Source organism: Chrysemys picta, chromosome 1, assembly GCF_011386835.1.
Source record: "Chrysemys picta bellii isolate R12L10 chromosome 1, ASM1138683v2, whole genome shotgun sequence".
Classification (NCBI taxonomy): domain Eukaryota; kingdom Metazoa; phylum Chordata; order Testudines; family Emydidae; genus Chrysemys; species Chrysemys picta.
Genome location: NC_088791.1, coordinates 105,950,662 through 105,972,499, shown reverse-complemented (window position 1 = coordinate 105,972,499; position 21,838 = coordinate 105,950,662). Strand labels below are relative to the sequence as shown.

The 21,838-nt window shown below is 45.3% G+C and overlaps 1 protein-coding gene across 18 annotated transcripts in view; it reads left to right on the top strand.

Moving 5' to 3' along the window:
* The window catches only part of CHRM2 (cholinergic receptor muscarinic 2), a 176,843-nt gene that overhangs the window by 26,048 nt on the left and 128,957 nt on the right, over positions 1 to 21,838 (top strand). Inside the window, exon 3 of one of the 18 annotated variants that reach the window (XR_010592303.1) lies at positions 17,141 to 17,341. The exons of the other annotated variants lie outside the window; for them this stretch is intronic. The gene's annotated coding sequence lies outside the window, so the exon portion shown is untranslated. Of the gene's footprint in view, positions 1 to 17,140; positions 17,342 to 21,838 lie in introns of those variants that run through there. 18 annotated transcript variants of the gene reach the window in all.

The window sequence follows — 21,838 nt, the reverse complement described above, 5'->3', positions numbered from 1 at the left end:
TTCAAGTTTTCCTTTTTTTTCAACAAAAAGTCAAAATTTTCTGCTGAAATATTTATCAAAATTTTCCCTGGGGCGGGGGAAGAATCCCACTTTCTATCCAGTGACTACACATGACAAGAGTTGCATAAGAATAGGCTCTCACCTTAACAGTGGCCAGATTAGGTGAATGGAGAAAGAAGAGACCAATGCTAGGTTAGTGAAGGGAAAGGGGAGAGAAGTAACGACAGATAATGTTTGTGAGATAGTAGTTGGGGGAGGAGATGTATTTGTTATTAATGAAATATGTCCTGAAAAAAGACTTTGGATCAAAATGTTGACATTTTGCTGAATAAAATTAAAGTTTATTAATCCTGAATGGCTTAGTCTACATTTGGAGTGCCTTACACTTTACCATATGGTAGGTAACTTTCCCTGTTGATATGGCCAATACAGGAATTCCTCAAGTAGACTAGAACTATTCATTACAAACTGAGGCTTTGATTCTGTTAACATTTAAGCACATGTTTAACTTTGAAACATGAGTATCTCCCTTGGCTTCAGTGGGACTATTCACATGTTCTAGTTAAGCGTGTGTGTGTAAATTTGGGCCGTCATTTCTTTTTTTGTTGTTGAATCACTTGCAATCTGATCTCATTTTCTTTGAATTTATTCATCAAACATAAATACTTGCTGAATAATTTGGATCAATAGGGGCTGTTCATGGCATGTTTTCTTTGACTAATTGTGATTCATGTTGTGCAGTTGACCTACTTCCATAGGTTATTTGGGACTACTAGAGCAGGGGTGGGCAAATTTTTTGGCCTGAGGGCCGCATCGGGTTTCATAAATTGTATGGAGGGCCAGTTAGGGAAGGGGGTCATGGCCCAGCCCCCATCTCCTTTCTGCCCACCCCCGGGACTCCTGCCCCATCCAACCCACCTGTTCCCTGACATCCCCTCTGGGACCCCTGCCCCATCCACACACCCTCGCTCCCTCCCAGACCCTCACCGCCCCATCCAACCCCTCCTCTCATTCCTGACAGCACCCCCGGGACCCCTGCCTGCCCCCTGCCATCCCATCCAACCCCCGCCTCCTTCCTGACTGCCCTCTAGGACCCCTGCCCCCATTCAACCCCCTGTTCCACCCGACCACCCTGACCCCTATTCACACCCCCGCCCTGACCACCACCCCAAACTCCCCTGCCCTCTATCCAACCCCCTCTGCTCCATGCCCCCTTACTGCACTGCCTGGAGCTCTGGTGACTGGCGGTACTGCAGCCGGGCCACACTGCCGCCACCACGCAGCACAGAAACCGGGTCAGGCCAGGCTCTGCAGCTGCGCTGCCCCAGGAGCTCACCGCCCCGCCGCCCAGAGCATGGTGCCATCGGTGGAGCGAGTGAGCTGAGGCTGCAGGGGAGGGGAGATAGCAGGGGAGGGGCTGGGGTCTAGCCTCCTGGGCCAGGAGCTCAGGCAGGACGGTCCCATGGGCCGGATGTGGCCTGCAGGCCATAGTTTTCCCATCCCTGTACTAGAGTGAGGCCTTCATTCAGAAAAGTATCCCTATTCAGGACAGGGTAAATCCCACTGAAGTCAAAGCATATGCTTAAGTACTGTCCTGAATTGAAATATTTTGAACTTGGGAATAATGAGGAACAAATAGCAAATCATAGAGTTCAGGTCTAAATTTTCAGACAAGTGATCACCTGTGCTAAAATTAGTGAAAATCTTGGGATTTGCAAGTATTTATGCAAATACCTGGCACATGTTCAAATAATTGCAAATGATGAATAATATGACACCAGGAATCAGCATGACCTGAACGGAGTCTGCACATTTGCTTGTAAAAAATATTAATGAGTTTTGGTTTTATTGTGTTTGAGGGCTTTATTTGTGCCGGGGCTTGCTGGTCCTGAGCCCCGACGCCTTTAGGTTTGTCAGTTCATAGCCCCGGCACCTCTGGGCTCCCAGCCACTGCTCTCCAGCTGCCCAGCAGCGCAGGCAGCACCATCAGCAGCAGCAGTGCAGAAGTAAGAGTAACAATCCCATAGCAGGATTGTCTTCGGTAATGACAATAATATCGTCGCACATTCAAAGTCATAACAAGTTTAAAATTAAATCATTGCTTGATCCCCGGCACCTCTTTCATTACAAATTAAGCAGCAGTGTTTAACTATTCTACTAGCTCTAGAACAAACCCATAATGTAGAGGGAACAGATGGGGGCAGGAGGGAAGAAAGAGTCTGAAAACATCATCTATCCTTCCTGAAGAAATAACTCAATCTCAAGGTCTATTTCTCTGGCCGCAGCTGAAAGAAAATCATTACAGGGTCCTGGGGAGGTCATACATATAATATATAATCTTACGCCCACACAAAAGCAATCCAACTTGCTCTGTTTTTCATCTTGGCCTCAGGCCAGCGAAATATTTCTATATAAAACTGACAAGATCTAGTCTTTGTGCCCACTCACTCAGAGCCAAAATGAGTGACTGACGCCTCCTCTTTGTTGTTTCGTATGTATCATCTTGAGGGGGAGGGGGAGGAAAGGTGTTTCCTGATATCCTGAATGTATTGAGTCTAATCTAATTGAAATGGAAAGAAGGAATTAAGAAGCTGCAGCAACGCTGCCAATGCATCCGTGAGTCTGGTGATGGCAACACACACGATTCCAGCAGCCTGCACACATTTTCTTAGAGGAATACATTAGCAATGACACCACCTCTTTTTCCTGGTTCAGACTTTCTCCCTCTCTCCCTTTTCAGTCCATTTGGTTCTGAAGTCTGTCTCATCAGCTCTACATCTTGTTTCCTGTTGTTTTTTTAAGCTGTCCTGTATTTTTAGCAGTGCCAGAGGTTATCTTTGTTCCAGTTTGCTACTATTTGCCCATCTTTCTTCTGTTGCTTTTATATTTATTGTTGCTTTTCCTTATCTCCTTTATTTTCTAGAACTTTTGACTTTTCATATATTTCTCTTTCTTCTCTTCCCTTTCTTCCCCTGCTTTTCTTCTCCATTTTGCTGCTCAGTTTTTTGTTTCCCATAGATGCGAATCACCAGCTGTGGTACTGGTAAACTCATCACCAATTGGGGTGAGTTTATATGCAATGTAGCTGAAGAGAGTGGAATGAAGGGCAGAAGGTGGCTCTGTGCCAACTTTCTGCTCTGCCAATTCTAGACCAGCCAAAGGCCAAAATGGACCCCGGGGTAACGTAGAGCAGCTGCAGCTGGCACAAAGTAGCTGGAGATAGGGCCACAAACCTGGTCCTTGATTTTTATTTCACTCATTTTCTTTTTGTTTCTTTATAGTTAAAAATAAGTTTGAAATTTGCCTTCATTTCCTGTCTTTCCACTTATGTCCCCTCACTAATCTGCTACAGTCCCTCTGTGCTTGCTACCGGTGATGGCTGAAGCAAAGCCACGCTGGCTGAGACCGATTCTTGCTACTTGGGAGGCCCTGGCACTGCACCCACACTCCTCACATAGTATTTCCTGGTATAATTTGCACAAAGGGGCTGATCCAAAGCCCATTAAAGTCAGTGGAAAATATCGCATTGACCTGAATGGGCTTTGGATCAGGCTCAGAGTGCACATAGATTCATAGATTCATAGACTCTAGGACTGGAAGGGACCTCGAGAGGTCATCGAGTCCAGTCCCCTGCCCTCATGGCAGGACCAAATACTGTCTAGACCACCCTGGATAGACATTTATCTAATCTACTCTTAAATATCTCCAGAGATGGAGATTCCACAACCTCCCTAGGCAGTTTATTCCAGTGTTTAACCACCCTGACAGTTAGGAACTTTTTCCTAATGTCCAACCTAAACCTCCCTTGCTGCAGTTTAAGCCCATTGCTTCTTGTTCTATCCTTAGAGGCTAAGGTGAACAAGTTTTCTCCCTCCTCCTTATGACACCCTTTTAGATACCTGAAAACTGCTATCCTGTCCCCTCTCAGTCTTCTCTTTTCCAAACTAAACAAACCCAATTCTTTCAGCCTTCCTTCATTGGTCATGTTCTCAAGACCTTTAATCATTCTTGTTGCTCTTCTCTGGACCCTCTCCAATTTCTCCTTGTCTTTCTTGAAATGCGGTGCCCAGAACTGGACACAATACTCCAGTTGAGGCCTAACCAGCGCAGAGTAGAGCGGAAGAATGACTTCTCGTGTCTTGCTCACAACATACCTATTTATGCATCCCAGAATCATGTTTGCTTTTTTTGCAACAGCATCACACTGTTGACTCATATTTAGCTTGTGGTCCACTATAACCCCTAGATCCCTTTCTGCCATTCTCCTTCCTAGACAGTCTCTTTCCATTCTGTATGTGTGAAACCGATTGTTCCTTCCTAAGTGGAGCACTTTGCATTTGTCTTTGTTAAACTTCATCCTGTTTAACTCAGACCATTTCTCCAATTTGTCCAGATCATTTTGAATTATGACCCTGTCCTCCAAAGCAGTTGCAATCACTCCCAGTTTGGTATCATCTGCAAACTTAATAAGCGTACTTTCTATGCCAATATCTAAGTCGTTAATGAAGATATTGAACATATGCAGTGGTGGTTCTGTTATTTGGGCCACCTCACTGGGAACACTGAAATTTGTACTGGCTCATTCAGAAACATGTGGACATAGATTTATCTTTGATTTAGTCTGTCTTCAGCCTACTTCCACGCACTGCTCACGGCCATTGATTTAACATCTCTACAAGTTCAGCTTCTGAAGGAGATATGATTTCCAGGCATCTGCTCCATTTTCCTCAAGCCTGTCGTGCATACTCCACAAGGTGTGTCCAAAGCTGCAGCAATATCAAGATTTCTTGGTGGCCACCTGCATTCCATTGGCCAGCCTGGCAGCCATAGCAGAGGACTCAGGAACTTTTCCCAAAGGTATCCTAAATTAATCCGCACATGATCAGCCAAGAAGGGTCACAGTGCCCCTCACAGAAATGCTGTTGCTCTCTCTTATGCACCATATTATTGCAGAACATTCCTTTTCTTCTAAAATGTTTGAGTCCAGTGTATTTCCATGTCAGATGAAGGCATGTTCCCTCTTGCCTCTAAGCTGCCTATATTCATTACTTTCATATGTTGGTGTCTAGAAGAGTAACCCTGGGTTAGCTGCTCTGGACCAATGAATGGAGAGACTTTTTGGCTTGGATGGCTCAGAGTTTGCAGTCTGCTGGCACTAAGGAAGCTAATGGACAATAATCTCCCACAGGAGTGGTTCCATGAGCAGACAGTGAAATCTTTGCCAGGCTGCAGCAGTGGGGGACACGTCTCAAAGGCAGGGCTGCTCTGGAAATAGGGCATAATTCCGTTCCAACCTGCAGAGTTATCTGCTGTATTAATGCTTTGTGTCAGCAGAGACACACCCTTTTATCCAAACACAATTGGGTCAGAGGTAGTCTTCCAAGATATCCTGAAATATGTCACTAGTACAGTTGGATGTGAAGTGGGTTTTCAGTTTGTCGAAAATTTTACAATTTCAATTTTTTCCATTCCGAAATGGAATGGAAAAAAATTGAAATTACCTGTGAAATTAAATTTAAAAAATTGTTTGGGGTTGATCAAAACCTTTTGTTTAAATAAAATCAAAACATTTATTCCAAATCGGACATTTTAAAAATTATATATAAGAGAGAATTTCATTTCAAAAGTCATTTAGAAACCAAAAAATCACAATGATCCGTTCTGAAAATGTCCAACTGAGATGCTTTGACATTATTGAAACATTTAGTGTTGGGTTTTTTTCAGACAAAATTTCATCAAAATTAGACATCTTTCAAAACATCTTGATTTCCATTAAAACAGCATTTTTTATTTAAAAAAAAATGCAAATTTCCAACCAGCTTTAGTCACTAGATCATTCACTCCATTGTTTGGGGAATTAAAATAATTCAAAAGTTAGTTGTGGTGCAGAGGGCCATACAAGCACCCAAACAGGTAAATAGGGCTAGACCATCACTCAGTAGAATTACTTTTTAATATATGATATGATATTGCATGTTGCGTGCTATGTGGAATTATTGTGTGACATATCATGTTCTTCATTATCATATCCAGAGAGTGACTAGTGATCCAGCAATTGTTTGGATCACTAGGTAGCTAGCCCCTTTCTTTGAAGAGCCTGCTAACCCAGGCTATTACTTTGGGTATGTCTATATTACCCGCCAGGTCGGCGGGCAGCAATCGATCCAGCGGGAGTCGATTTATTGCGTCTAGTCTAGACGCGATAAATCGACCCCCGAGCGCTCTCCCGTCAACTCCTATACTCCACCGCTGTGAGAGGCACAGGCAGAGTCAACGAGGGAGCGGCAGCAGTGTTGACTCACTGCAGTGAAGACACCGCAGCGAGTAGATCTAAGTACGTCGACTTCAGCTACGTTTTTCACGTAACTGAAGTTGCGTAACTTAGATCTATTTTCCCCCTTATCCCCACCCCAGTGTAGACCAGGCCTTTGTTTGTTTTGCTATCCAGGCCTTACTTGCTTTCTGACCTGATGCTAAGTCTCTCATTGTACTGTCTAAATCTCTGCAATGTGGTACTTGTAGGAATTGGTATTACAATGACAGACACGTTGAAACACTGCTTTCGGCATTATGTTGTTGCATAGCAAGTTTAATTCCCTTCCAAGATACTCAGTGATCTCTCACAGAATGTCATAACATGTCCCACACTATTGAACACTGTTGACAGGGACCATGTGATATACAATGCCATGGAGTAAAAACTTAGCTCAAAACACCCATGTCCTGAGTGAGCTTGAAGTAGCCAAAAAAAAAAAAAAAAACCCAGAATTTCTGTTTGCTTAATTGGGAAAAAAAGTCACCTTAATAATGTTTGAGCACAACCACTATTTTCTGGGGGCTAAAATAAATAGAAATAAATTGCTCCTGCTGTTGGTTTTTGTTTCTTAGTTCCTTTTGCTTTTGTCAAGCAACATTTAATGTAATTTCATAAATAACCCTACACACTCTTTTTAATGTCTTGTGAAAAAGTTCCTCTTCTGCTTTGGTGGGTCCTGTGCTTTTTGGCAGATTTGCTTGCCTCAGAGGTTCACGGCAGCCCTCAGTTTGGCCGCTTCTGCTAGAGGCTCAAACCTGCTGTTCACTCAGCTAACCTCATCACTGGCCAGCATGGGGGAAATGGAGAACAATCTCCGCAGTCTCTGTGTTCCACTAGTGAGACGGGGACTGGCCAGATCCCTTTCCAAATTAGACCTTCCCTTCTGGTGTTGCTCACAGACCAGGTCAGCTCCTCCTGTATCCGATGAGGGGATGGGGAACCCGGGCCCGTCCTCTACACCAGGTTCCAGCCCAGGGCCCTGTGGATAGAAGCTGTCTACAGTGTTCCCTGTATCAGGTGAATGACAGCTACCACTCCCTGGGCTACTTCCCCATGGCCTCCCCCCGGCACCTTCTTTATCCTCATCACAGGATCTTCCTCCTGAGGCCTGATCACACTTGTACTCCTCAGTCCTCCAGCAGCACACCTTCTCACTCCTTGCATGCCCTCCACTAACTGATGGGAGGTGCTTTTTAAACCAGGTGCAGGGCCGGCTCCAGGCACCAGACGAGAAAGCATGTGCCTGGGGCGGCACATTGTAAGGGGCGGCATTCTGGCCAATTTTGGGGTGGCCAGCCCAGCCCTGCAGGAACATGAACTAGCGATCCCCGCCACTCACCGTGCCGCCGGGCTCCCCGGGACACGCCACTCCCCGCCGCTTGCACCGGCCTCCGCCTCCCGTGCCACTCTGAGCCTGGCCCGGCCGAGCCGCCTTTAAAGGAGTGGCTGAGCCAGCACCTCCTGCAGCCCCCAGGGGCTCCGCCTGCCCGGCCGGGAGAGGCACCCCAAGGCCGGAGGGCTACCCACAGACGGAGGGAGTGGGTGGGTGCCACCCTTCACCCCCCTGCAAGCCGCCTTGACCGCCCTCCACGTGCTCCCTGCGGCTGCTTTTTTTTTTTTTTTTTTTTTTTTGCCTGGGGCGGCAAAAAAGCTAGAGCCGGCCCTGATCAGGTGTCCTGATTAGTCTGCCTGCCATAATTGATTCTAGTATGTTCTTAATTGGCTCCAGGTGTCTTAATTAGCTTGCCTGTCTTAATTGGTTGTAGCAGGTTCCTGATTGCTCTAGCGCAGCCCCTGCTCTGGTCACTCAGGGAACAGAAAACTATTCATCCAGTGGCCAGTATATTTGCCTTCTACCAGACTCCTGTACCCCACTGGTCTGGGTCTGTCGCAGTCTGTTTATTCTCTATCCATCTGTCTGTTGATTTTTCCTTCAAGTTTTTAGGGAAGGTCATTACAAAGTAGATTAAAAAACAGATTTGCAATCAATATCCAATCAGTATTGTATTGCAGTATCCAAAATGTGAACGCATGGCTAGAGCATTTCTTTTAATGCAATTTGTCTTTTATGTAAATTTTATCTTTGCCTCCTAGTTCTGTTGCTGTCACTTACGATATAATTAATGGGTAAAGGATTTTGCCATTCTACACATCCACGTTTAACTAACAGTAATGTTACATGTGTCACAGTAAATGTCTGTGCCTCTATTGGATAGGGTATTATCCCCTCACTTTCTTCCCAGCTTCACTTTTGCTTTAGTGAGTTTGCTTTACTGATTTTGCTTAAGGTTTTCCCTACTTCCCAGGTGTTCTTCCTCTCTCTGCCATCTGTCAGGAATTGCATCTAGCAGCTTTACAGAAATAATTATGGGCATTCAAACAAATTTATCCAGCCCACTGCAGAACTGGGCATGGCCTTTAACTCCTGGGCCTGACATCTGAGGAGAATCACAAGACTGAGTGTGACACATGTGAGCCAGGCCTCCACTGTTACCTGTTCTCCTGACAGCCACCATCACAGATCCTGTCAGGCAGTATATTCTGTCCTCCTTGTAAAACAAAATCTGAGACCAGAATTTTAATGCCACCTGCATTCTCTAAAGGATCAAATTTTTCATATTTTCTAAAGGGTAGTTTACTGGTCAGAGGTTGTGGAGCATTTTGAAGCCTGTGGCTGCACTGAAACCATGGTTGTGATAGCATGAGAAGTCACCCTCTACATTGTGAGGATTTATGTCCTATCTCAAACATAGCTATGAAATGTGCTGTTTCCCATACAGCATTTTTTAAAAAGGGCTGTTCCTGCCAAGCTAAAATTTCTGATGGCAGAGCGTATGGAGTGACATTTTTCAAAGTGTCATGTGGCTATCATGAATCTGAAGCCCGGCTATTTGGCGAATGGATTGACTTGTGCTATCCCTGTGATCCTCCCATACAAGGATTCAGATGTCAAGTTCCTTTTGCTAAACAGGGTGGCATTCCATGTGCAGAGTGTTGCATGAGTAGATTGGCATCTCACACAACAATGATAATACTGACCTCCTTTATTAAGTACTTTGAGCTCTACAGATGAAAAGTGCCATATAAGAGCTAGGCATTATTTATTTATTTTGTATTTTATTTTATTAAGGAGCAGGTGGAGACAGCAGAGCTGCACATCTAATACGTTACGCCTTTTCATTTGAAAATGTCATGGCCACATGCTCTTCCCACCCACATTCAACACTAAACATGCTGTAATTGCCAGAGCCCAGACTTGTCACAGGAGGGAGTTATCAAGAGCGATGATCTATTTTTAATATATATTGGTTTGTTGGTGCATGCCCGTTTCAAAAGGTGGTCTTATATAAGCTCACAAAGGAAATGATCAAATCTGGATCTGGGGCAAGACTGTATCCCAGCTATGGCCAGGTAGTCTCCTCTTTGTAATTGAGCTGCCCCAGTTGATGAAGTCTCAGAGCTCCCTTGTAGGAGAATATCACTCTAGTACCATCTAAAAATATTGCTCCAGACAGAAGAAACCTGAAGTTTGTCCTTTGATTGCTTTTTACAATACCTATTGCATACCTATATGCAATTATTATTGTGCAATTATGTGATAAGCAATTATTAGACATGCTGATGTCCTTAGCCAATCATTCCAGTGCTAATCAGTTCATTTCATCCCTGGCTTGTTCTCTGATTTCTTTCCTGAGGTGAGCAAATAGTTGTATGGCTTATAAGGTGATAATAACAATAAGGGGGACATTTCTTTTGTTTTCAGTTTTGGTTTTAAGTATTTGACTGAGCAGGTTATTTTGCAACGTGGTGACATTATTGGGTAATGCCAGCATCAGCCTTGAAATGAGTAATTCCATTGTATTCTCTGTCCCTTTTAAGGCTTTAGATTAATGTTGGCCCTTACTGGTCTTCAGGCAAGTTCTGGCCCTTATAGAAATCATTTCATTCTTTGACAGACTGCAAAAAGGATGTGATTCAACACAGTGAAAAGCTCTCCAGTTAGAGTACCCAACTGTGAGTACTCATTAGTTCAATAGTAGAGAGGGTGTCGATATGTACAATAGATTCTGGTTGGCCTCGTGATGTAGACAGAAATCTTACATCAAAAGTACCCACCGGGGGGGGAAACCGCGGCGCAAATTGAAGTCATGGGAGATTTGCCTTTGACTGCGTGAGGCCAGGATTTCACCCCACAAGCTTGTGGACACCAAGTACTTGACAATAGCTTTCTTCAGACTAAAAAAGGATGAACCACGGCAGGAAATCAGATCCTCTTTCCCTTTAAAAGACTAAGCAGGCTGGATAGCCCGTAAGTATTTGACTGTCTTAGGGTGAAATCCTGGCCTCACTGAAGTCAGCGAGAGTCTTGCCACAGACTTCAATAAAGTCAGGATTTCACCCCTAGTGTTCCAGATTCAAACATGTTCATCTCTCCTCTGGCTTATCCTTTGATTTACTACCTTTAACATATATATAATTCCTCAGACTTGGCAGAACCTACTTTTAATACAAGTAACTTTCATGCTAAGTGCCACTGCTGTCAGTGCTGTGAAGATTAAATTACACTTTCAACACAACTCCCATCTTACACATATGGAAATCCCTCATATAACTAGGAAAAACTAAATTGAATTTTTCACAGGAGTACCATAGGGAAATGCATGATGTTCAGAGCTTCTGGGAAACACCACAACCCACCCACGCTCCCATACACTTTAATTGGAGCGGATGGTGTTCAGCACTTTTGAAGATCAGGCCTATTAGGCAAAAAATAATAAATCAGACATCAGGAATGTTTAATATAAGTGCTGAGCTGGTAATGATAATGGTCTTACTTTTACATGTCATCTTTCATCTACTGGCAATCATAAAATACAGTACTAATTGACTGTACAATCTTATGCTTCACCCACCACTGAAATACAGCTACTTCTGGAGTGAAACATTTCAGAATGCGCAACAACACTGCATATCAGCTGAGGGCAGGAATGAAGAATACTGTATCTAATTGTAACTGCAGGAGAAATCTAGGACAGAAGAATGTAATTACCCAACATAGAATAGCAGCAACATATCTGATCTCCCAAGGCCAGCATGTTCACTTCCTAGAAAAGAAGAAGTCCTTTGAGCCATTTATATTTGTTCACAGTATCATTTGTGGGCTATGGAGGCAGCTTTATCTGGCCCTTACTAGTTGAAATGAGAGATACCATAACAGGGGTCTTTATGGGAACCAGCAGGGAAGAAAAGAGAAGAAATTGATAAAAGTAATTTCTTTTTCACATAATTAGCCTGTGGAACTCATTGCCACAAAATATCATTGAGGCCAAAACTTCTGCAGGATTCCAAAAAAGATTGGACATTTATATGAACAATGAGAACATGCAGTTATAACAGTAAATATTAACTCCCTCCCCCAAGTTAAAACAAACACACACACACACTTCAAGGGTTTTGAACTCTCCTAGTTCAGGGAATAATCCAACCTCTCTCTGTTGGGCAGGGGGGGTGGAAGCATTTTCCTTGGGGGCAAACTATTCCATGACTCCCTGCAATGAGTTTTTGATCCCTCCTCTGAAACAGCTGGTGCTGCCCAGTGTTGGAGGCAGGGGATGTATGTCTCATCCTGTGCAATGGGGAAGCCTGGAGAAATCCCCCCTGCCACCCTGTTAAGATGTTTAACATAAGTTGAAGGAAGGCTAAATTCAGAGCTTTCCATCTATATCCCATCTCTGAAGAAGCGATCGTTCTAGGCTTAAATTGGTGAGTCTAGCTCAGTGGTTCTCAAACTTTTGTAGTGGTGACCCCTTTCAAGTAGCGAGCCTCTGATTGCGCCCCCCCCCTTACAAATAAAAAACACTTTTTAAATATATTTAACACCATTATAAATGCTGGATGCAAAGCGGGGATTGGGATGGAGGCTGACCGCTTACGACCCCCCATGTAATAACCTTGCAACCCCCTGAGGGGTCCTGACCCCCAGTTTGAGAACTCCTGGGCTACTCTTTGTGCTATAGTCGCCAGTCAGAAAATTCTGAACAAACTTTTTCTGATGCTGCATTTGAGGCTAATCTACTAAAGTAGTGACAAGACCATAAGTAAAAGTACGGTAACTGAATGCAACATAAATTATCTTTTTTCAGTGATGTGGTATCTTACTGCCAATCTCACTACAGCATATTTGAAGTGTTAGTTTACAGTTCCTCAGGGGCTGGGGAGGAGGCAGGAGAGACACTTGAAAAGGAGATGAGGGCAGGAAGAACATGAATTTTAATCTTAATGTATCTTCTGCCTGAACTACTACTTTATGGAAGCAGCTACCAGTTTCTTCCAGACTTTCTCATGCTGATTGCTCTACTAAAACTTTCACTGGCCAGATTGATGCCAGTTGAAAATGAAATCAAAACCAATAAATCTACACTACCCGTTATCCGATAAATGAATCAAGGGACTGCTGACGCTTAGTAGAAAACTTTCAAAACCATGCAGCTTAGTAGCAATTTAGATGATCTATCAGGTACTGTGTATATTTTTCTTCCTTCTTCTTCCCCTGATCCTGATTCTGCCACACTTTCTCAGCACAGTGCCCTTCTCCCCTACTACAGTGTCTCTCCACCTTTCCAGACTACCGTACCCCTTTCAGGAGTCTGATTTGTCTTATGTACCCCCAAGTTTTGCCTCACTTAAAAACTACTTGCTTACAAAATCAGATATAAAAATACAAAAATGTCACAGCACACTATTACTGAAAAATTGCTTACATTCTCATTTTTACCATATAATTATAAAATAAATCAATTGGAATATAAATATTGTACTTACATTTCAGCATATAGTATATAGAGCACTATAAACAAGTCATTGTACGAAATTTTAATTTGTACTGACTGTGCTAGTGCTTTTTATGTAGCCTGTTGTAAAACTAGGTGAACGTCTAGATGAGTTGATATACCCCCTGGCAGACATCTGCATATCCCCAGGGGTATGCGTACCACTGGTTGAGAACCACTCTCCTAATAGTCCCATACATTTTAGTGGGGTTACTGCAGGATTAAAATACTACTCAGCTGCAACCTAGTGTATATCAATAGGGCTACTCAAGCATTAACATGCTACTCAGCAATAGTCCTATGTATGTAAATAGGGCTACTCTAGGAGTAATGTGCTAGCCACTAGTAGTTCCATATACTTCAAAAGGCTTATTCAGGGAGTAAATTGCTACTCGCAGCAGTCACACATATTTCATAGGGCTTTCCAAGGAATAAGATACTACTCAGTAAGGATGACAGGATTCAGCTTAGTCCATGTGGCCCAGATTCTCAAAGGTATTCGGGCTCCTAACTTTCACTGATGTCAGTGGAAGTTAGGAACCTAAGTATCTTTGTGGGTCTGTGTGTTTGCTTTAAACTACCATGAGCCTGTGCATGAAAGCCAGGTTCTTTGTTGCTTAGGAGTTCATTTGATCCTGCTGTTTATATTCATTAGTTAGGGTTACCATTCGTCCGGATTCCCCCGGACATGTCCGGATTTTTGAACTAAAAATAGCGTCCGGGGGGAATTTGTTAATGTCCGGACTTCCCCCCCCCCCCCCCCCCATGCAGAGCACGCGCGGCTAACAGGGCAGCCGGATGGTGCCACTTACATGTGGCTCCGACAGCGAGAGAGAGTCCCTCCTCCCCCCTGCAGCAGAGCTCACTCCCTCCCTCCCTCCCTGCATTCACCTCCGGCAGTCTGGAGCTCCTCCCCCACTGCTGCCCAACGTGCCAGGAGAACGGCTCAGACAGTTCCTGAGCAAGCTCCCAGAGAGACCTTAGGCGAACCGAAGGCCAACAACAAGGGAGCCAGGGGGTTTTGGATGGGGCAGTCAAGAAACGGGGGGGGGGGTTGGGAGTTCGGGGGGGCTTTCTGGGGGGATGTGGATAAGGTTTTGGGCAGTCAGGGTACAGGTAGGGGGTAGGGTCCTGGGGGGCAGTTAGGGAGGGGGTCTTAGGAGGGGGCAGTTAGGGGACAAGGAACAGGGAGGCTTAGGAAGGGGGTGGAGTTCTGGAGGGCAGTTAGGAGCAGGGGTCCCAGGAGGGGGCAGTCAGGGGACAAGGAGCGGGGGGGGTGTTTGGGAGTTCTGGGGGGGGGCTGTCAGGGGGCAGGGGTGGGGAGAGGGATCGGAGCAGTCAGGGGAGAGGGAGCAGAGGGGTTTAGATGGGTCGGGAGTTCTGGGGGGGGGCTGTCAGGGGGTGGGGAGTGGTTGGATGGGGCATGGGAGTCCCAGGGGTCTGTCTGGGGGTAGGGGTGTGGATAAGGGTTGGAGCAGTCAGGGTACAGGTAGGGGGTAGGGTCCTAGGGGGCCAGTTAGGATGGGGGGGAGGGTCTCAGGAGGGGGCAGTCAGGGGACAAGAGGCAGGGAGGCTTAGGTAGGGGGTAAAGTCCTGGGGGGCAGTTAGGGGCAGGGGTCCCAGGAGAGGGCAGTCAGGGGACAAGGAGCGGGGGGGGAGGGTTGGGGGTTTTGAGGGGGGTGGGAAGTGGGTGGGGCAGGGGCGGGGCTAGGGCTGGACAGGGGCGGGGCTTCTCCCGTCCTCTTTTTTGCTTGCTGAAATATGGTAACCCTACATTAGTTGCCTCTTCTCTGCCATCATAATCATCTCCACTGCAACAAATGATAAGGTCAAAAACAGGGCAGTTGCAACTTCAGGTTGAGGAATAAGCAGCAGGAGTAGATGAATGCTTAATACATATATGCCACTCCCTCCTCTCTTCCCCTAAATCCCCACAACAACTATGCCAACCTATGCATTTTGTCTTTGGGCAACTACCCACAGCAATACAATGCAAGAGAAGAGAAGTAGCAAAACTATTTAATTTAGAAACGAGAATGTTCTCCAGATAACATATTTTGAAGAACTTTGTGAGGTATCTCCAGGAGAGAATACTCTAAAATGCAGAAACAGAATTTATTGGCATGGATTAGCCAGCTCACCTTACTTTTTTATATTTTCAGCTTCTGCAAATGATCTTGTCACTACCATCTCTGAACAAATCTATGCAATGCAAAATGAGTATAACAGATAGCAACTAAATGGTAGGTTCACACTTCTCCACTAGCGGAGAGTGTATGTACGCCTCTGCACTGTCCTGGAAAAAGACACTGCTTGAGTGGGACTTGAACTATATGTCCACACATGAATTTAAGGGGAAGCGGGTACCTCCTTATGTTTCTATGTGAGCTATTTGGACCCTGTGGGAGTAAACTGGTGGTTTGAATTCACTACAGCTGGACAGGAATCTTCTGACAAAACTTTTCTTACTGGAAGTCAATATGTTGCAACCCAAACTACCTGTGAGAGAGAGTTGCTTTAGCTGAGTCTTACAATACAAAACGTTTGATTTTCCGCCCCCCCCGCCCCCACACACACACAATCGTCAAAGTTGTTTCAGCATTTTTTGAAACAGTTTCTAGTTTCAATTCAAAAGGACTTTGTTTCAACATTTTATTTAACTTATACAAAGAAAGGTGAAAATTGGAATGAAACATTTTGATAAATGTGACCTAAATTTTATAGTTAAATGCTCAGTTTAGATGCTCACCTTCTTGCAAAAAAACAAACAAACAAAAAAAACCCCTACATCATATAGAGCAGCTTATAACACAAAAAAGTAGAAGAACCAGGGATCCCATGAAGTCCACTAGGAGCCTCATTATTACAAGCCCAAGGGGATGGGGGGCAGTAAAAGCCTAAAACAGACAAGTAGGTAATGCTTCTAGTCATACATATGCATTAAGTTGTGGAATGATGTAGGCAAAAGCATATGGCAGAAAACGAGTAGTAAAAGAGTCAAAGGAATGTGTGTGGAATGGAACCAATGGCAAAGTAAGTGGCAAGAAATGGACTATTCTACGTGCTGGGGGTGAAGAGGAGCTCTCCCACCTCTTGGAGGCAGCGCTGTCTTCATAAGTTCATGGTTCGACACCATGGATCTCCAGGTGGGTCAAGATTATAGAGATACACCAACCTGGAGGACTCCATGCTGTTGAGCTGTTCACAACCAGCGGAAGCCAATGACTCCTTCTCAGCTACCTGGCCATTTTCTCTGTCCCCCACTGAAGCTCTTCTGATTAAGTCATTTCCATCCAAGTTGGTAGGTGTCATCCAGCTGGGAAATCAAAAACCCACCTCTGCAGACAAGAAACAGCAAATCATCCACAACCTGAGGATACCTACATGATATTAGTATAAGGAGAAAATCATGTTATTAGCGGAAGAAGATCTGTGCAGTTTCTTACACCTTCCTCTGAATCATGTGGCTCTGGCCATTATCAGAGACAGAACCTAGATAGGCCAGTGTCCTGATCTGATATGGCAGTTCTTATGTTCCTATGAGGATAATGATGATAGCAAGAATAAGGTAATGCCCTTTGCAGTGCTATTGAAATATGAGATGGATGTGGCCTTCAGGGAATTAAACCAAACCTGGTCTACAAATAGGGTCATATCTTGTGCATGAAAACAAACATATTTATATAGACTAGATTCATTCTGATTCCTGAGCTATTCACCTGGGCCTAACACCTCGAAGTGAGCAAAGGCATTTTGTACTATATATGGCTGGAAGGTAAGAATAACTGAAGGGGATGAAAACACTTGCTTAGTCCAGCAAGCCATGGGGCTGCAGTCTGCAGACTCATCGGCTTGCTGTGCCTGTGAGCACCTAGGCACTCCAGGGACGGTGAGGCAGGTTCAGACAGTATTGGCTTGAAGAATTGCCAATGGCAGAAGTGAGTTCATTGCTTAAGAGAGGTGTGTCCATTTACGTTTCTGTTCTCCCTTACAGAAGGATTTCTATTTTGGGGGATGAGGAGGGAGGAAGAGAAAATGGGAAGGGAAATAAACAAGAGCAAGAATCAAATGAAACAAGACATCCTTGTGCATGCTGCATCGAACCGTCATTTAAATATGGCTGGGCTGCCACTGACAAGCAATTTAAAGTGATGGATTTTTCACAGGCTTCTGACTTTTTTAAAGGCTTTTCTACCTTCCCTTTTGGGGGTGGGGCGGGAAGAAAGAGAGAGAAATCTTTGTGGGGGCGGGGGGAAATGACTCCCAAGACAAACGATGCATCTGTATTATACTGTATTGATTGTGAGTGGCCCTGCAATTACTTAGAATTACAAGCTCTCTTGCTCTCCACTTTGCTTGGAATGTTTTATGTGCCGTGCATTTGTAAAGAGCCGATAGCTGAATGGCCGTTTATTTCATTCTTTTCCCCGTGTCCTTAAAGCGGCTTGCAATGACTCGGGAGAGGAGTGGGTTGATAAGCACAGAGAGTGGAGTCAGTGTATTACTCACTTTCGAGTGCTGCATTAGCATACTGCTGAGCTGACACAGGAGTAAGAAGAGCCCTCTCCAAAGCAATGCTCAGCAGTTGCACACACCAGACTGAGCGAGTGAGAATGTGCGCAGGGTGATGTTTCTTGCCAAGGACCTTACGTGACAAAGGAAATGTATGGATTCCAAAGTGGCTAAAAGTCACCGAAACATTCAAAAGGCTTATTCCACTCATGCTAATCAGGAACTGGCATTTCCAGCAGATATTCCACACGACAGATGTTTAAAAAGGGCTTTGCAATGCAACGAGTTAGAAGCTGTTGTGTAGTGGCTGCGAGGGCTGAGGCCGCAGTTACGGGGCATTTTCAAGAACCGTGCTCACACAGCACAAGCTAGTCAAACTGTTTCACTGAAAGGGAAAGCATTGGCCAGGATGCTAGGGTTGTCTTCGGAGGAGAGAAGGGGGTTGTTTGTCCCACCCCCTCCAAAAATGGATTCTTACTCCCTTAGGCTGCCTTGAAAAATCTCAGCTCTCATTTAACTTGCTTTTCTTATTTGTAGGTTTTATTTTTAGATTGCATTCAACGTTGTATTACAATCCAACAAGACAGTTGATTATTCAGTACGTTGTACCTGTAGATTAACTACAGCTGCTCTATGTCTGGTTGCAGAGGGCTTTTAAACATTTTTTAAAAAAAATACATTTTGAACCAACAAAAGGCTATTTTCATTGTTTATGGAATTTTACAGCATATGGAAATTTGTTAACAGGCTGAATCGTCCCAGCTGGTACATTTAGCTTGTGAGATGTTCAGCACATGCTGCAACCAGCTAATCAAGTTGCTCATTTCAACCTGCCAATTTAATAAAGGCTGTAAATTCATCCTTTTGCTTTTGGGCAATCTGTTTAACAAACTGCACTGAAAGTGGCCCATATGGTCAGTGGTCAGTGTTTGGCCCAGCTTAATGCAGTGAGTTAGACACCCTTATGCTCCTTCAGGTTAGTGCTCCCCTCACCCCCTTTACAGAATGGGAATGGGGGCATTGTGAAAATGTCAACTTGTCACACCACTTTGCAGGTGGGCAGACGGGGGCACAGAAGAGTATAGGGAGACTTGGCTCCGCCTTTCCCCATGCAGGCTAGCAGAGTGAAGGACTTCATTAAGTTACATCACCCTGCGGTAAGGGGGTAAGGAATTGTGACTTTGAGTGCTTCTCCTCCGGTGATACAACTACCACCCCTTTCCCAGGGCACCAAGCAAAGGCTACATCTAGTCCTCAATGACTCCTTTTATATTGAGTGTAGTTTTAGCCGTGTCGGTCCCAGGATACGAGAGAGACAAGGTGGGTGAGGCAATATCTTTTTTATTGGACCAACTTCCATTGGTGAGAGAACTCACTCACCACCTCTCTCTCTTCTTTTATTTTCATAATACAAACATCAGCCATGTGCTCAAGTCCCAGCCCTGGTTCTGGGGATTATCCCGGCTCTGTCTTGTTAGAGATTCCCCCTGCAGCATGCTGATGTAGATCATTTCAACAGAGTGTGACATTAGCAGTGGCTAACAACAGAGACTGAGAGGATTTAAAATGGAGGAGAAGCATGCAGTACTGCCAACTCCAAATGTTCAAAAATGATAAGTCAGGCCCCTGAAAAACACAAGGTTGATTTAAAAATCATGAGATTTTTTTAAAATCATGAACTCGGGGTTCTTCTTATTTGCCCCCTGTTGTTTGAGCCGTTAGACTTCACATTTTCAAAGTTTCCTCTGCAGTCCTAAAATAAAATGAAAGCTGAGAAATTGTCAGAATCACCTGATTCCAGGAGCGGGGGCTTTTAGAACAACCACCAGTATTACAAGACTTGTGATAAAATCATCAGAGTTGTCAACACTGGATTTGGCCTTCCTTGATCCATAGATCCTGTTTCTGATGGATTATTGTTTTTGTTTTTAGAAAAAACATAAATAAGGGGGTGTTTTTAGTGGTCTGTCCTCCATATCCTGAGCACTGAGTGTTCATAGGTTCTCAAAGGAAGTAGAGCTGTTGTGAAGTTGAAAATTCTGCTTTTAATTGACTATTATATTATCAGATAGGGAAGTTAATGAAGACGGACACAATAAATGATGGGACAGCTTTAGAAGGGAATATGGAAGCCATTCCTTGGCTGGATCGTTACTCTCCCTTGCCTTGTATAGACACATAGAGAGAAGTAGCCTACCTTTTCTTTTGGTCCCTGCACAAAGACCAACCACAATTCTAGTTCCTGTGTCCTTCCACAAGGGTTCTAGGCATAAGTCACTCCAAAGAGGGACAGGTAGGAAGAGGGAGGGGTTGTGACCGACTTCCCCCTCTGCACCAGCCAGCACATCTGCCCAGTTGTGCTCAAGTATGTGCTGCACCCCTGAAGGACTGTCCACAATGACTGTCGTGATCCTGTTTGGTTAGGGGGGAACCACACTGTTGCCCAATGCCAGGATGTAGCTAACTATCAAAGTTAAGCACTTAAAATGTAGATGAAGTCTATAAAGTGTCCGTGAGAAAGCAGCACTTCTTTCTCTACAGTATCCATGTGTCCTTGAGAGATTTCTGCTTCATTTACTGACCAAACCAAGTTTGTCTATTATTAGCAAAGCAGAATTATTACAATCTACAAGAATGGGCTGCATTCTGTTCTGACATATGCACCATAAGCAAAATTGTTAGCAAAGTCCTAATCGCTGCATTATTTAGGGTTACCATACGTCCGGTTTTTCCCGGACATGTCCGGCTTTTCAGCAATCAAACCCCTGTCCAGGGGAATTGCCAAAAAGCCGAACATGTCCGGGAAAATGCTGGCCGGGCACTTCCCCTCCCGCGGTGGCTCTGCTCCTCCCCTGACTCTTCGGCTCTGTTTAAGAACCGAGCTGCCCGAGCGCTATGGGCTTCAGGCAGCCCCCTTGCCTCCGGACCCCAGTCGCCGGCCGGGCACTTCCCCTCCCGGGCTCCGGCGGCGCAGGGTCCGGAAGCATGGGGGCTGCCCGAAGCCGGTAGCGCTCGGGCAGCCCGGCTCTTAAACAGAGCCGAAGAGTCAGGGGAGGAGCAGAGCCTCCGGCCGCGGCAGCTCTGCTCCTCCCCTGACTCTTCGGCTCTGTTTAAGAGCCGAGCGCTATGGGCTTTGGGCAGCCCCCATGCCTCCGGACCCTGTGCCGCCGGAGCCCGGGAGGGGAAGTGCCCGGCCAGGGGCGCAGGGTCCGGAGGCATAGGGGCTGCCCGAAGCCCAAGCGCTACCGGCTTCACGGTTTGCCGGGCAGCCTTCAGACCCTGCACCCCCGGCTGGGCTCTTCCCCTCCCGGGCTCCAGCTGCGCTGGGGAAGCGCCGGCCAGGGGCACAGGGTCTGGGGGCTGCCCGGCAAACCGTGAAGCCGGTAGCCCTCGGGCAGCCCTTTTTGCGTGGCTGGGAGTGGGAGAGAGGAGGGGGTGGGGTTAGGGGGTTAGGGTGGGGAAGGGGCGGAGTTGGGGCGGGGCTGGGGGTGGGGAAATGGGCGGGGCCAGGGCCCGTGGAGGGTCCTCTTTTTTTATTTGTTAGATATGTTAACCCTAGCATTATTATTACTGGGGGTGATATAAAATCCAGGATGAACATAACTCAGGGTTAGACACCAGGCTGGGTTTGCAGGACTAGCAGGTAGCGAGATCATCTTTTGACTTTCACACTGAGCCAATATGATACAGAAATCAATGCAAGATAGCAAACTTGGAATGGAATCCCAGATAGGTCACTTTTCAGTCACTTTTGTGGTTACCACCTTGTTCTAAGTTAGACAACAAACTGGTATTAAACTGCTCTGTTTCCAGAAGAAACTTACCTGCATCTCATCTCTGCTCACTTTGAGTTCTGCCCTGCATACATAATGGAGGGGGAGAAAAAACACCTTTGGGCTAAATCTTCACTAATCACAGAGGACTGGGAATTTGTGTCTAAAAATTGTCCAAACAGTCCCATGTACTTCAGCAACAATTGCTAATGCCAAAAGAAAATAATCATAATAAATACTAACATATTTACAGCAAAAAGATGTGATGGTGTCTCCCACTTGTGGTTCAAACCTCCACAGCTGGAATCCTGTTCAGAGTAGTAGCTCACTCCAGTTAAACAGCAGGAGTGGGAAGGTAACATCTGAAGAGCATCTTGGCCAAATCCTGTACCTCCCCGCTCTCAAAA